The sequence below is a fragment of the Aplysia californica genome, unplaced genomic scaffold (genome assembly GCF_000002075.1).
Source record: "Aplysia californica isolate F4 #8 unplaced genomic scaffold, AplCal3.0 scaffold00145, whole genome shotgun sequence".
In the NCBI taxonomy this organism is placed as follows: domain Eukaryota; kingdom Metazoa; phylum Mollusca; class Gastropoda; order Aplysiida; family Aplysiidae; genus Aplysia; species Aplysia californica.
The window spans coordinates 650,711-651,698 of NW_004797415.1; positions in this window are offsets into that span (position 1 = coordinate 650,711).

Genomic DNA, 988 nt, shown 5'->3' on the forward strand with positions numbered 1-988 from the left:
ACATATGAAACCAAGGAAACTTTTCAGCTTGAATCCACTTTGGCCTTGGAATAAAAACGAATGAATCAAACTCAGGTCCCCAGTGAGCGACAACCAAGCGCCTACCTGCTACACCACAAACAAACGCCGTCCATTTCGCATTATTTTGTTCTTATAAAGTAGAAGTTTTACGAAACTATTGCAACACAGTTAGGTCATATAAGTGCCCAAGAAAAGAGGTGTTACAAGAGAGTAACAAACACACACAAAAGAAGAAGGAAAGATAAGGACGACAAAAGTTTGATGGGAAAGAAGGAGCAGACCATACTAGAGCATCCACCAACCACCCACCATTTCACACTTCGCTACCTTAGAATTACAAAGTTCTATCTGACATTTTCGGCCATGGGGTTAGAAACCAAACGTTCTATCTGCTCTATCAAGACAGTAAGATTATTCAGAGTCGTTATCAAGATCTTTAAAGAATTGCATCAAAAAAAAGTTGACGTGCTGTGCAACTCAACAATTTTTATGTCGAATTTCTAAAAACTAGGTATGCGCAGATCATCATCATCCTCCAGTGCCTTGCCGACTGGCGTTGGCGATCATGGACCTCCACTTCACCCTGTCCTGCGCTGCAGCAATGGTGTCTGTTGTTCTTGCTGCTCCCAACCATGTTGTCATCTTGTCCAGTATCTTTTCCCTCTGTCTGCCTCTGCCTCTCTTTCCTTCAAACTTTCCTGTTGTTACAATATTCTCTAATGCTTCTTTCCGCATTGTGTGTCCGAAGAAATTTGCCTGTCGTAACGAAACTACAAACAAAATAGAGGTCTTTTGATCGACTGTTACCGGCACAGTCAAAATGCCACGAAAGCTGAGTAACTGTGTGTGTGCGTGTGTCTGTGTGTGTGTCTGTGTGTGTGTGTGTGTGAGTGTGTGTGTGTGTGTGTGTGTGTGTGTGTGTGTGTGTGGTTCGTATGATGGGGTGAGACAGAGAAGAAGAAGAAGA